This window comes from Solanum pennellii, chromosome 11, assembly GCF_001406875.1.
Source record: "Solanum pennellii chromosome 11, SPENNV200".
NCBI classification, from domain to species: Eukaryota; Viridiplantae; Streptophyta; class Magnoliopsida; order Solanales; family Solanaceae; genus Solanum; species Solanum pennellii.
The window spans coordinates 22345745-22361626 of record NC_028647.1 but is presented as its reverse complement, the minus strand read 5'-3'; positions in this window follow the sequence as shown (position 1 = coordinate 22361626).

The window sequence follows — 15882 nt, the reverse complement described above, 5'->3', positions numbered from 1 at the left end:
AGAGTGCCTATGATGAGTGCACTGTAGGCCCACCCAGCACTGCCCTGAGGTTGAGATGCTATGTTGCATGTTGCGTCAGGAGATGAGGAAGGGTATTGAAATTGTTTGTCTTTTGTTCCCGATATGGAAGACAGTGAGGGTCATTTTTAATTGTGTGGCCCTCGGACATGAGGTTCGTCGAGTTAAAATGGGAGACTTTTTATGGATGAGGCTGCTACCGACTTGGTAACCATGGAAGATCTAGAATCTGATGTGGAAATCACCTAGTGCTAGACTCCTAATTTGGGTTGGTCTTTTTACCCCTTTGACTTGTAAATTTAAGAAAATTTTGTTTTTATCTTTTGCTTTCCTAAGTTTTTGTACCACATGGATGCTAGTTTTCTTCAGTTTTTGCACCTTTTAAAGTAATTGCTAGGTTTTATAATCTACATATGATATTTTATCAGTGTTCTAAATTGTGGGGATTAGTATGGATACCAACAGGGATTGTTTTGGGTAACTTGAAAAATAGGGAAAAGCATGTTGGGATTCTGCCTCTCTCGTCCCGCCGCTGGTAGAGGAACTCCTGCTCTAGTGGTCCCACCTTGGTAGAAAAATTTCGCCCCCGCAACTTAGACAGAGCAAAAACTTATGCTAATATTTAAGGGTTCTATTTCGTCTTTCAAAAATCCCCCAATGGTTCCTAGATTTGCCATGCAAATTAGGAATACTTCTCATACTAGGATAATCATTCTCTACACTCCATTCAATCCCATGGTACACGAACCAATTTATTTTTTCCTAATTTAGCACCACAAACCATACATCCCAAGTTGCATCTTGACATTGTCGCGATTATTTCCTAAGCGTCAGACATGCTTAGATTTTTCTCACAATTCGTCTAATAAACTCTTTAGACCCTCTCATCGAATCTAGTCAATCTCTTTTTTTAACTATGGGTTTAACGATAATCAAGCATTTAAGTCTCACATGAAATTAATAAATTAGGCCAAAATATTGCAAATGTAAATGTTTAGACAGACATTTATTGTACACACAATCACCTAATCTCATTTGAGCAATACAACTACATAACTGCAGTTAGTTCAAATAGCAAAAATAACACATTTCACATTTTACAAGATACACTCATAGTCAAGTAAAAATTATTAGTTAGGTCGCTGCATGGATGACCATGAACAATCATCCATGTGTTTACACCTCCCCTAGGTCTAGATACCAATTGGAGCTTTCCCATGTAAAATACCTTCCTTGTGTTCCTTCCGTCAGGACCAAGACGTCCATTTCACTTCATAGAGATTCATATTGGAATCAAGAGATACCAATTGGACTTAACTCATACACTAAGAAACGCTTTGAACGAAATCATAAAATGAGTGTAACAATTTCCTATAATTCATCCTAGCTTCATGAAGATTAGATGTGGACATCAACACACAAATCCGGAAGAGTCTAGTCTACATTTTTATCTTGAACCCGGAAAGCAGTATCCTAGGATCTGGTACAAATTTTTCAGAACCCAACCTACTAGGCCATGCGGGTGCCTACATACTACCACGTAAGTATGAAAACCCCATTATCCCAAAAAATAAAGAAGCAAAAAATTAAATAAAATATTAAAAAGAGTTCTAACAGTGTTTTATAAATAGAAATCCATTGACATAATTTTTGTTAATCGTGTTAATTAATTAACACTCTCAAGGATCCAGTCTAAATAGGTACAACAGCTACTAAGAGTACAAAAGCAAACATGATAATGAAAAGACAGAGCTTTCACCAGGCGAAAGGTCAAATAAAAATTGTTGAAGAATTCTTTCGTCTTCACCTAATTAAATATCACCAACCTGTAAATAGACTATGTCAAAAGACATATAAAGAGTAGTATTTGTACAAAACATATGTAGTTGTAGGCATCATCAGTCAACTCAACGCCCACCACATAAGATAAAGTATGGACACTCAAAATGAACTAAGATGCCTAGAGCCTCACATGTGCCTAAAAAGATTTAAAATGTTTTAAATAAGTATTTTACAATATTCATACTTGATTTAAAGTGATTTAGAGGTCAAATGTCCATGAACATATGAGACGTTCGAAAGTAAGTCTGAGGATGTACTTGTGTGTTCTAAGGATGTTTTGATGTGTTGCATGTGTTTTCGGGGGATCAAACTTTTATGGAAAATCCTAAAATGTATGAGAGTGTAATTAGGTTCAAGACGTCAGGGCACGACTCCCCAAGGTCCCCACAAAAGGTCCTTGAGGAGGACCCAAAAGGCTGCCTAGACACTTCATTGGTAGTGTAAATCAATGGGACAACAATCGACGCACCTCTACGTAGCTCAACACTTAGCTTGGTGAGAACCAAGTACAAAATAAGAAGCTGCATTCAAAACAGATAGAGCTGCAGGACGATCCATCGTCCAATCGACGCCCCGTCGACTATTGTCAGTCAATGCAGCCTCCAATATGCCTACACACACTGTTTCATAAAAGGGGTAAATAGGAAATTCACCGAAAGTTCCTAAATTACTATGGAAGTTTATTATTGGGTACTTTAGGTCTTGCCAATTAATAATTCCAGAATTAGACTTCCCTCTCAAAACAAAACCTCTCTAGGAACCTCCATTTGAGATGAATCTCAAGAACAACTTATAGAATTTTTTACATGGATTCTTCATCAAGTTTTCATGGCCTTATTATCTAATAATATATGGTGATCCTTCATCTTAAGATAAGCTCACATCTAAAGAGTTCCTTCAAAGCTTCTCGATGAGATTTAATGATCAAAGACATGAGTTCATTCACAAATTGTTTTCAAAAGCATTCTTATGATGAATTATGGATTATATAATGTTTATAATTATGTTTCAATCCGATATAATGATGAACTTATGTTCCTCCTAAAATCTCAATTTAGCCTATCTTATGGTTATTGTGATCATGAAATTAGGATGATTGTAGTGTAATTCAATTATGATAAATTGATTATAGATATTTTATTATATGTAAATTGATGATTAATTATATTTAATTTATCAATGATGATCAAGGTTTGGAGATTCGATAAGTCCAACCTATATTCCTCCACCTTCTATAGATTGATGTTGTAGTGTACATAATGTGGTCTTGATCCTATGATGGTTGAAGCATGATTTCGTTTATGTTATTGTTATTTTATATACTTCCCTATATATTAATTCTTTTATGAATTATGAGTATTTATTAATCAAAGTTAGATCTTAGAGAATTGTTGAGTTTTCCCTACTTTCTCTACTTTTTTGTAGAATTACTTGTTGAATTGGCCTTGTATGCATTGTGTGGTATGTTCCAGTTATAGTGGCGGTGTTTAATTCCCTCTCAACCTGTATATGTATTTATCATGTCCTTGAATGAATGTTCATGAATTATAAAGTGTGGTTATGATGATCACACAATGTGAAGTATAATGCCTAGTTTCAAATGTTAATTCATGATCTAGGTTACTTTGATGATGTGATATCAGTTAAATGAAGTTGTTAGGGTTAGTCTTGGTCTATTTTCTGCCATTTAAGAAGCAAAATGGTTCATTACCCCTACCTATGAACCCCTATATGAATGTGTAATATTACCCAATGTTAGAATTCATGAATGCAAATGTTGGAATTCTCTTGTCTCCTATTCTAGTATGTGGTGTGTATTCTATGTTTGAATGTGCATTGTGATCTTAGGAGGGTGGCTGCCTCAATGGTGTGTTGATAGACATTACTTTATCACGTTGGCCAATGTACACACACTAACACCTCATGCATGTCTATAAGTAGTGTAGGTTCATGGTGTCTAATGAAAGGAGTCTTCATATTCACTAATGTCTACTACAATTCATGTAAAGTATATGTCCATGACATATGTTATGTATCATAACTAGGATGAATTGATAGGTGTACTAGTATGAATAAGGGTGTGGGACCTTGTCTATGCATGGCGCATGTATGCCTTGATAGGATAGCTCCTAGGTTTGTTCTATTTTTACATGAATATGAATGCATGATTAAGCTATGAACGTGTCTTTTATGATATGATGTCAAGTATATGATATGATAATGTATGAAAATGTATAGTAACAAAATGTGTTTATATGAAAATATTGCTCATATGGTTACACGTATTTACTTATGCATTAATTGAGTGAAGTATGAATATGTGTGTTCCAATGGTGTTAAGTGAAAGTTTTTCTCACATATATGAACAGATACACACACCTGAAAGCATGTTATGATGCATGTAAGATGATCTAGTGAATAGAGGGTTTCTTGAAAGCACTTCTCAATTGTATCATAAACTAGATGGTGCTTGAATATTCTATATGCATGTGAAAGGTTTTCTCACATGATATAGGTTGATGAAAGTACTTTGTTGTCGATAAACTATTAGCTAAGCATATGATGGGTAAATTCTCCTAAAGCCTATGTTTTATAGAGTAATATAAATAAAGGCTTTTCAATAAAGGGAACTTAGTTTTGCACTAAGTAAACTTGATGATGGGGGGTGTCCCTTTCAAATGTGAGAAGGTAGATTCACCAAAGTCCTCATGAAGTAGATAACTACAATGCCCCATTTAGAATAAATAGGGTTCCATATATGCCTCCAAGTTCCATAAACTACGCTTCCGCATAGGATCTATCAAGTGATATAACCTTATATGCTATAATGATGTTAATGTTCTATCTTGGCAAAGTAGAGCACCTCCTTTTGGTGTGAGGTTATAAAATACCAAATTCTATGATTAGCGCCCATTCTCTTAGTGTTGGTTAAGCCTATAGTTTCTCTGATGCAAAATTGACAATGAAAGCAATGTAAAGAACCCTAACTAGGATACCTAAAGGAAGTTTCTTATGATAGGTGAGAACCCTAGATAACTTAAAGGAATTGTCATAGGATAATTGAGAGTAATGAACTTATCTATGCATTGCACAATTAGCTCTTGAAGAGAGTTCTATGAAGATGTTTTATATATATATATATATATATATATTTATATATATATACATATATATATATTTATATATATGTATATATATATAAATATATATATATATATGTTTATGTTTATGCATGACATTGTCGTGTTGTCTAATTGTTGTGGATATATGTGTGGTATGAGTGATATTAAGTCTATATGATGATGTTTTACCTTATATGCACAATGTTGGTCTTGTAGACTATATGATGAAGTTCTTACATGATATGTATGATGTTTTCTATACTTGTCTAGTTGATGTATGCAATAAATTATATGATTGTGGTTGCTTAATGAGTTTACTAAGTATGTGTGAGATTATGTGGCTTCACATGTACATTGCACTAGTAGGCTTAGATTGGGGCTATGAGTAAGATCTTATGATGCCTTATGAAGTGAAGTTCAAGTATGTATTGTTGATTATTGCCTATTATGATGTTATTGGTAGTGTTCACTTGCTTGTGGTCTTGAAGTGAGTTTTATATGTTGTTCATAGAACATGTTTGTTCATATGTGAAGTAGGTTTCTTAAGATATGATATGTTCCTATGAATGCCTATGTTTAAGCAAATGAAGGATATGTGCATGTTAGCCTTGGTGACCTTAAGTTGATGCTTGAATGTGGGTAATGGAATGGGACATTATTCATACATTGTACCAAGTGTTACTAGAGGGTTACTTGGGGGTTAAAGACTTAAGGTAAAAGATAAGATATTGTTACGAAATGTTAAATGAGCTTTAGATGACTTGATGTGACTTGATGTGATGTTATGAAGAGTGACCATTCTTATGTGATGTATATGATCTATGTTGTTCTTATTGTATCAAGGCTTTAAGAAGTTATACTAAAAGGCATGATGCATGGTTTTCTAAACAATGTCCTCTTTAAATGCAAGTTTTTGCATGGTTGCCATACTTAGTGCATTCTTGTACTAAACCAATTCATCTTCACCTTTTTATACAAAGTGTAGGCTATGGATACTTAAAGTATGTCTCTAAGGTGAAGGGCTTGATATCTATTTCCCAAGTTCATGTAAAGGGATCCTTAAGTTCAAGGATTTCCTATATTATGTTCATTCAAAGTTATGTAGTAGTTTAGTTATTATTTTATGTTGTAAGGGTCGTGTCCCTAGTCTACTCTAATGATGTTTAGTCTAACATGACAAACATATGTATAATCTAAATATGTATTCTGATATTTTATATATAATGGAAGTGATGTTCAAGCATATGATGTGCTATTAAAGTTTTGAATATTATGTTATATTTCCTATGGCAGTGCGATGAATCATAACTATGGGTCTATATAAGACCTTCGAGAAGTCCAGTACGCCATGTTACTTCTAGGGGGTGTTCCGTGGTCGTGACATATATAGAAACCAACTACTAACATTATAAAATTAGCAACTCATTTCACCACCATTAATATCTTTTGAAATACCTCTTGGTTCCACTAATACCCTTTTAAATAAGCACCCTGTCAATCAACCTACTAGCTAGATTTTTTTATCATGGCCTAACAATTCTAGCACATATAAAAGTTTGCAAATATAATTACAACATTCCGAATAACCACTCAGGTCATACCATTACTTTCTCTTCATCTTCCCATACATGGATACATAGAACATTAAGTCAAGTTTTCTAACCAGTAAACAGAAATTATTTTTAGTAAAGTGAAAGCCACCGAAGCACTTACATCACATATACCACCCCCTTTTTTTCACCCTGCAACACGTACACACCTTTTACTATCAATTATTCTACCTTGAACTCTTGACCTTTCTAATTCATTCAACAATATGATACACAAAAAGAGTTCACCCAACACCAAAGAACAGTCGAATATAAGTCTTCATAATCATATAACCACTTCAAGGAATCACAATATCATTATTATTACGAAAAAGGATTAATTTAGCAATTCTCAATCATCATAGTTATAACAATCATTGGTCTTATCATGGAAGCCAAACACAAACTATTAGCATACTGGAACATGGTACCTAATCAGAGTTAGTTATTTCGTAACGTGGTAACTTATCCCATAATTATGTAAAAATGTGGCAACCGATCCAAGTTGGTTATATTCAAATGTCGCAACCACTACATGTTAGTTATATTGAAACGTGGCAACCGATCGAAGTTAGCTATGTCGAAACGTGGAAACCAATCAAACTTAGTAATGACGGAACATGGTAACCTATCCATTTAACGCACCAAAATAAAAAACACAACTATATTCTTAAATTCATGCAATGTTTTAATGATTCATGTAATTTATAATCCCTCTACTTTCTTTGCACAAGTGCGATTAATAATGGAACATTCACATACATACATGCATCCTTAAGAAGCAAGAATAAACATATATCATATAACCATAGAATCACAATCATCACCTAACCCTATATAATCATCAAAGGCTTCCTAGGAGTCGACACTATTTTATTAGGCAGACGAGGCCTACGCATAATTTACATTTTCTTTACATATACAACGTTGTAAACACAAATTTATAACTAATTTATTGGTATTAAATGTCCTACCTGGGCGCCAAGTAGCTACACAGAGTTTTCGTCATTGATTCTTTATTCCAGGTTTCGTGATACTGATATTCACCGAGAATTCACAATCTGTCGACATTTTTATATTAGAAGTCTTTCTCCCTTGTTTCAAGCTTACATCAACTTTTGGGGGGTTTCTAAGGGGTCTTATAAGTAAATTAGGTATTTTACGAACAAGGAGGAAATAGTATTTTGCATTACTTATGTTCTGCCTCACCTATCCTGCTTTGGAGCAAACTGACCCCATTGTGGTATTGCTGCCCTAGAAGTGATGGGCCCGCCTTGGCGGAACAATGTCACAGCAATTTCCCTAAATTTTGGTAGTCTAGTCGTTACATTAAATAAGAATTTAACTCTTGTTCATTCTTGAACGACGACTGCAAGTGATACCACACACCCTATATCTATGTATTTCCAAACTAACGAATAGGGTCAATCTAGAGTCATGAGGAATGGTGGATTTTCAAATAATTTCTAAAAGATAGGTACTATACCCAAAGACTAGAAGAAAATTGAGGAAACATACGAGAAAAAAAAGGTGCTTAAATTATATATGATTGCCAGCCAGTGCGACATTCCTCCCGTTAAGGTGGGGCCGCGTTGTCACGATATCTCCTATTGAAGCTGAGGATCCAGAGAAGTAAAAATGGGGGATGAGGAATGATTTCCTCATTTTTACCCTTTTATCACTCAACACTGCAAAATCCTCTCAAGCATCTCACTTTGAACATCGAACTCAAGGTAATTCTCTTGTTCCTTACGCTATATAGTTCATTACTTTATTATAGATGCTTGCATGACGATTACTTGATTGAAATTAGGCGATATTAGGGTAGTATTCGAAGTGGCACAAAGGTTGCGAAACATTTTCAATATATTTAGCATGGGTGCTTCTTTTATGGTGACACAACATCTTGGACTTAAAGATTTTGTAAAACTACAATTAAATTAATACAAAAATGGGTGGGGGATGTTGAAGGATCTCTAGGTATAAACTCAAATTTTTTCCTCATTTAGGAGTTATTTAAGTTAAATAATAGATTTACATTCTAGGTTAGTTAAATTACTCTAATTTGTTGAAATTCTATCAAAATCGAAGGTTTTGGGACGAAGAGAGTCTCATTATCGCGACTAGTGTTCATCTAGCTGTGGCGGCCTTCACAATCCTGCCATGGCCGATGCGGCAGGACACGCCAGACTATTGGCCATGCACCTTTACCTAGAAATTTGGCTTTTCTTATTCCAACCTTTAACCAATTTTTTTATTGTGTTCTAACTTAATTTCATCTTATTGCAGAATTTCTAAATGGTAGGTCAAAATGAAGATAACGTACCCTTCATACGATTTCCTTATGCCGCAAATCGGGAAAAGCATCATGACTACCGTAACACAAGGTTCTGTTGTGTGTAAGGGTTCTTGCTACAGAGGCCAGAGAAGAAAAAACTCGACTTCTATTCTCGTCTCCTAGAGTTAGGTGGCTTACACTAACTGAGGCTCCAAAGATACACGATCTACTTGGGTGAGGGAGTTCTACGCCATCCTGCCTATTCTGCGATCAGATGACTCTCACCTTGCATTCCATATCACGGAGTTGACATCCCCCTAAATGACAATGTAATAAATGAGGCTCTAGAGGTTCCGATGGTGTTGAATGCGGGGTACAAGGCTAAAGTGTGCGAGATGGATTTAGAGTGGCCGCGAGACACTATGGTTTAGACTAAGCACCAGGATCATGTATACTAGGGTACTGCATAGAGTATTACAACACTGGTTGGTCATCCGATCTAGGAGATTGATACACTTGGTCACTAGGAGAAACTTCCCATCAGACATTTGATTCGACTTGACCTTTCCCCGGGCTTCGGTGGTGGTGTTCACTATACATATTATAGATGTAAATGTGTGCACACATATTATATCATTGTGGAAGATAATGTAACGCGGCAATAAGAAAGCTTTCTTCATGTTGGGACTTATTACATTCTCATGCAAGCGGGAGGGAGTGTCACTCTTCGACGGCGATGAGGTACTAATTATGGATCCCCACACCCAATTTTTGGTTAGGTTTCGTTCTAATTATAAGAAAAGATGAGGATGATGGGCAGGGCTAGCTGTTGTAAGGTTGTTTCTGGTTATGACGAAGAGGGACAACTATCAAGTGCACGGTTCATGGAGGATCTAGCAGCCGTACGGGAGAGATTGGGGAGTGTGTGTGCAGATTTCTCTTTTGGACCACCCAACACTTCTTCGAGGTCAACATGCTCTACACGTGTTATGTCAGGGGAGCAGGAAGTTTCTTGCGAGATATCTTCTATTTCTCCTGATATGATAGATCGTGAGGGTGATTTTCACTTCCATCGGCCCCCGACCAACGGTTCCTCGAGTTGAGAGGGGAGACTTGTACATTTTACTTTTATGGACGATATGACCCCCAGCCTAGTACCTCTGGAGGATCTAGACTCAGATGCTTAGACCACCAAGTCCAAGAGTTCCTAATTTGGGTTGTTATTTTTGCCCCTTTATCTTGTAAATTTAAGACAACTTTGTTTTTACCTTTGGCTTTCGTCGTTGTTGTAGCGTAAGGATGTTTGCTTTTAAGAATTTTTTGCACTCTTTAAATTAATTTTTAGATTTTATAATCTATAACTGATAGTTGAACACTCATTGAAATAGTGGGGTTAGTACAGATATCATTTGGGGTTGTTTTAGGTAACTTGGAAAAATAAGGAATAGCATGTTAGATTTCTACCTTGCCCGTCCAACCTTGTGGTCCCACTCTGACAGAAGAATTCTACATCAGCGACTCAGACAGAACTAGGATCCATGTCGATAATTTTTGGGTTCTTTTTCGTCTTTCTGAATTCCCCCAAAGTGTCACGACTGGAGTGTAGACCCTAGTCTAAACCGGGGTCGTTTACCTCTTAGATGTTGCAGACAAGACTACATATGTCATTGTTACATCATCTAGATAAATATTAGCTGAAAATTTGAACTATTTATTTTGTTGAAGAATACTTAGAATTCATAATAGGAAACATCTTATTCGAATAAGATCATCTACATAATTTCATAATTGTTCACAACAACCATTTAATACAAAGATACTCAAATGAATGAAATAGTTCATAACTGCATTAAATGTATACTTGTCAAAATGGAACCAATACAACGTCTGAAATAAGTGAGAAAGAAACTCTAGTGGAACATTCTCCACTAGATCATGCCTACATCTAAGCTAGAATATAAAAGATAGGCATCTTCTAAAGCAAGAGGGCCTACCAAGTCTGGATGAATGCTCCACGTCCGGATAACTTCAGCTTAGTCTCGTAATGCTCTAGCATTCACGTGCACCTGCACCTAAAGTAGAGAGTTATATGGGATTAGTACACACTTGTACCAAGTATGGGTATATGTAAGCAAACACCAAGGGCATGCATGATTAAGAAGATCTCTCTCCTTACGATATGAGTTATGGAAATTCAAGTTAGTGGACTTCCCAAAACGGATTACGAAAGTCATGCTATGAGAGTAACATGCATCATCATACATATCATTTTGCAAACAACACATAAGATATTGTACATACCATATCACATAGTTCATATCATTCCTTCATATGTCATGAGACCTTGGAATCATGGACTTGACATTAAGACTTCCCAAAATGAGGGCTCAACATATGGGACCTTAACTAGGGAGACTCCATTAGCAAACACAAAGTTTACTTCATTCATTCATACATAATTCATTTTAATTCATTCATATACTAGTGTAAACACCAGCTATACCTAGGATGTAGTTTAATACTTTAATCGGGTTCGTGGTGCAATGACCAAGAATAACCTACTGTCATTACTCAAGTCTAGCTCACCTCTTGATTATCCTATCCTAACACCTTTAGTATTGTTCATTTGTTATGTGCATTATTTGAGGCTGGCCTCATTCTTTATTTGGGAACTTTAACCTCAACTGACATAGATCATGTGAACATTATGGAATCCAGTTTTTAACCACACACCGAAGAGATGTGGAATCACCGGTCAAAGTGAACCAAAACATGGAAGTGAATATAGGGACTCGAACCCTGCTAGAACCCTATATTGGCAGTATAGTTTCAAAGACTAGGAGATATAAAGAGACCCATACCCGTCTTGACGAACGGTCTCATCTCAGGAGAATTATACGAACCTTTGCCTTACCGAAAGAAGGAATCGCAACTCATACCTAGCCTATAGGTGCTCAGCGTAGAGTTCCATTGCATTCATCTCATACATCATAGAAGTTGGCTTCTATCATAAGGCATCATATCTCATTAGATGATTTGTCATCTCATCATTACGTAATATGTGTGAATTGTCCTTAAACTTACATATAGAGTGTGATTGCGACTTGCCTCTTAATTTTCAACACTCTCCTAGGTGAGTACTTTTGGTGACCTTATATTTTGCGTAGGTAGAGCTTGTCTCAATTGAACTACCCTGATATTGTGATGCCACATTTTTCTTTTTTAATATCTTTTCATTTCATCTAATTCACCTTTCATTATTTTTTCATTGTATAACATACATATGCTCTCTTGGAGTTCACATTGAGGGACATTGATTCTAGACGCAGATACAAGTTGTCTCAATTGTACTAGCCTATCCTCATGTAGCCACTCTTTCTTTGCTTGTTCATCGTTTAGCATAAATATACTCTCTTACTCATTTGATTTAGTGACATTGATTTTAGGCGTAGATGCATCTTGTCTCACTTGCACTAGCCTATAGTCATGAAGTCATTCTTTTTTGTACATATTAACTATGAATTCGTTCTTAACACTTTCTTTTGGAGTATGCTTCATATTTGAATTCACATCATTCTACACTCCCCTTACGTGAATGTTCATTACGTCATATGCCAATGCACTTCACAATTTTGTCTGTTTCACACTCTTACTTAAAAATCTTATGTTCACATAACTTTATTACATACATCGTAGGTTTTCATACGTACAATCCATGAGGCTTCATTCATAATTCGTCTAAGTGACTCATACTTACCCAAGATTATGTGGTACAAGACTTATGCATCTTGTTGGTATGCCAAATCTTGATTTCGTTCATTAGAGGCAGCATTTATTATATATTTGTTCACGTACGACTTATGTGTCAATATGTAATTGCGCAATTGAACGCGACTCCAAATCCCCTGAGTAACACTTAATATTATATTAAACTGGTACTTGCATTTTTCATATTTGGGGGACCCTAGGTCGATCCCCATCACCCCCATAATATTTTCTTTTTTTTCCTTTCTCTCTTTATCATTTACAGCAAAGAGGTTGTGGGATCAATCCCCCACAAGCTCATTCTTTTTCTCTTAACTTTCTCACCTATCAAAGAGGTTGTGGGTTCAATCCCCACTCACCTCATTTTATTTTTATCCTTTATTTATCTTCTAACTCTCTCTTCAAGAGGTTGTGGGTTAAATCCCCACTCGACGCATTTTATTTTTCTCCTAACTCTCTCATCTATTCAAAAGGTTGTGGGTTGAATCCCCACTCTCCACATTTATTTTTCTCCTGTATTTTTCTCCTAACTATCTCATCTATTAAAGAGGTCATGAATTCGGTCCCCACTCTCCACATTTATTTTTCCTTTCATTTGTCTCATGAAATTTTTGTAGTTTATATTTGATGAGGACTTGGGTTCAATTCCCAATGACTTCACAATTTTTAAAAAATTTTAAGTCATAGCTTTCTTTTCAATTTTTTGGCCAACACCAATTTTTCGAGCAAGCTGGAATTTGGTCTCTTTCAATCCATCTTTCTCTCAATTTTCAATATTGATTCTTTGAGTAATTCGGTTGACATTTTTCCAGGAACATTACTCTTATATGAACATCACACTTTTATCATTTACATATATGAAAACACAACATTTACAACACACAAATTTTAGACATCAACATTTTTAATTTAATGCACACCCATGCTCAAAAAATTAACGTAAAACACTTTTCCGGAATACATCTTTCATTCCTTACATAATTTTCAAATACACATTCAATGCATATCACAACAAGACCTAAAATTAACTACAAGAATGAAAATTTCCGGAAAATCATATGTCTAATAAATAGCCAGTATGCCCTTAGGATTGCCTATTAGGGGTACAAAGGCACCCAAATGCCAAATATTTCTCAAATATTTGGCATAGTATAGAAAAATTGGCTAAGGGAGACCCTATGTTGAAATTCAGTATTTAACCATACCCCAATGCAAGATTTATGTTCAATAAATGTACCTGCAAGGAAGACACTAAGTTAAAATTCAGTATTTAACCATATCAACCATACCACCACACCAAGTACTAGGCATCCAACTGTCAAGACTAGTACCATAGCACATGATCATTTAAAATGATCATTAAAATTAAGCAGTGCCCAAGAACATAGTGAGGGTCCTTGGGACAATAAGTAAAGATTCCCAAATGAACCATGAATAATAGTTAGTTAGGGAAGTACAGCCAACGCATGTGCAATCACATGTGCAAGACATGTGAAGAAGTTTCCATAGGAGGGGACCACCCTAACCGAATTTTTTTTAGGGTAGTTAAGGGGGAAAACGTGAACAAGGGACCACTCCATGTGGGGCCTAACTTCCTAACAAACATTAGGTCCTAAATAAATGTCCCAACTATATAAATAACCTAGGACTAACCGAAATTTACCCATTAGCGCACCCGAAAACCTAGGACAAAAAACGGGTTGACACTAACCTAGTTCTAGTTAAAAAGACAACTTGGTACCTAACCTACGGTGGTCTAAAAGATTAGTTATGGTCCTAAAAACTTAGGGTACTTTAATAATAACCCTAGGTTACCTAATTAATTAATTTATAAAATTAATTAATCAATATAAAAGGGATAAAACAAAAAATAGGAAGAAAATTTTTAGGTTTTGGTTAAGACAAGAAAGGGAAAACCTAGTACCTAACCTACGATGGTCCAAAGAGTTAGTTAAGATCCGAATGACTTAAGGGTACTTTAGTAATTATCCTAGGCTACTTAATTGATTTATTTATAAACTTAGTTAATTAATTTAAAGGGGCAAAACCGAAATCACAATGCAATATCCTGATTTTAGTTAAAACAAGAAAAAGACAACCTAGTACCTAACCTACTAGGATGGTTCAAAGGATTAGTTATGGTTGTACAAACTTAAGGGTAATTTATTTATTACCCTAGGTCACTTAATTAATTAAATTATCCATTTAGTTAATTAAATCAAAGGAGTAAAACAAAAATTCTTACACTAACCTAGTACAACTCAAAAAATGTACTAGTACTCAACTTAGGAAGGTCCAAAAGGGTTAATTTTTATTCCAATTATTTAGGGGCATTTTAATAGTACCCTATGTACCTTAATTTATTAAATTAGCTATTTAATTAATTAATTTAAAGGTGTAAAATGAAATTTTGAGGAAAATTTTCAGATTTGACCAAGTATTGTGTTTTCCTAGTTCAAGTCAATCTAGGAGGGGCTTTTTAGTAATTACTTATTAACTTATTAAACCCTAAGATGAATGAGTCAATATAAGTTCTTAAACCTAGAAATCGCTTTCAAACTCATAGACAAAAAGGACACAAAAATAGTAAGCAACAAACGCAAGAAAAAGGCAGAAAATTTATCCATATCTCTCGGGTGATATCAAGGCTTCTTCAAGGATTCGTTCAAGGTGTTCTTCATAAGATTATGTTCTACATATGATATGGGTTTCTCTTCTGGACTTCTTTTTCCAAGAGAAATTTCATTAGAATGATTAAAAGATCTTGAAAACTAGGGTTGTTTCCCGTCGTTCTTATCAAACTCCTTTCCCTAGTATTCTTGTTACGAGTTCAATGTTGAAAAGGTTCGGAATCATGTTGTTCATATGTGGTTCTGGATTATCTTAATGTGTATGGTTTTTGATTAAATAATGATTGAATGAACCTATTAATTGGACTCGTTTAATGCTTAGTGTTATTATGTGAATTAAAAGAGTGATACTATGTTAAAGATATGTCCGAAAATGTTTTGTGTAAGCATGTTATGGTCTGTTGTGCATACTTGATGTTAATATGACGTTATAAAGATGATATATTCATCGAATGCTAATATAATGTTGTCCAAGATGTTTAAAAAAACGTTATGGCTGAATTTATTTTATAAGGTTAGCTAAAAAGATCTCCATGAAATCATAATTTGAGTGAATGTTTGTTTGATATTAATTAAATGGCTAACAAAAACATTGTTCAAAATTTAAATGAGAATTGGCTAGAATGGTTTCTATGAAT